The sequence below is a fragment of the Diadema antillarum genome, unplaced genomic scaffold (assembly GCF_040938485.1).
Source record: "Diadema antillarum isolate AM-2024a unplaced genomic scaffold, OU_Dant_1.0 seq00000585_RagTag, whole genome shotgun sequence".
Classification (NCBI taxonomy): domain Eukaryota; kingdom Metazoa; phylum Echinodermata; class Echinoidea; order Diadematoida; family Diadematidae; genus Diadema; species Diadema antillarum.
The window spans coordinates 68,294-68,697 of NW_027271519.1; positions in this window are offsets into that span (position 1 = coordinate 68,294).

Below are 404 nucleotides of genomic sequence, written 5' to 3' on the forward strand. Positions count from 1 at the left end.
GCATTTATGATGAATATTGTTGACTGCTCTTAGAAATACTACGGAGTGAAGATGCAGGAAATTCCAAGACACTATGAAGTTGCTCATCTAGTGTTATCTGATATGAAGGTGTCTTGCATAAGCCATAAAGTTTGATGTGGGCTTGTCATGCACCAACAAAACCATGCCATGCACCGACAAACAATCTGGAATCAACATAGAAACTTGAACCTTCTGGGAGCCACAATGACCACAACTGTCCACTCCATTTTTGCAACCAACCCTCTCTAGTGTCCAGGATGGACACTTTTTATTCCCCTCCCTGGGTTCTCATTGCTGTTCTCCATCACGCCTCTCTCCCCCCCCCCCCCCCCCCAAGAACAGGAAAGTTTTGAATGTAACTTTTCAACTATAAACACCTTCAT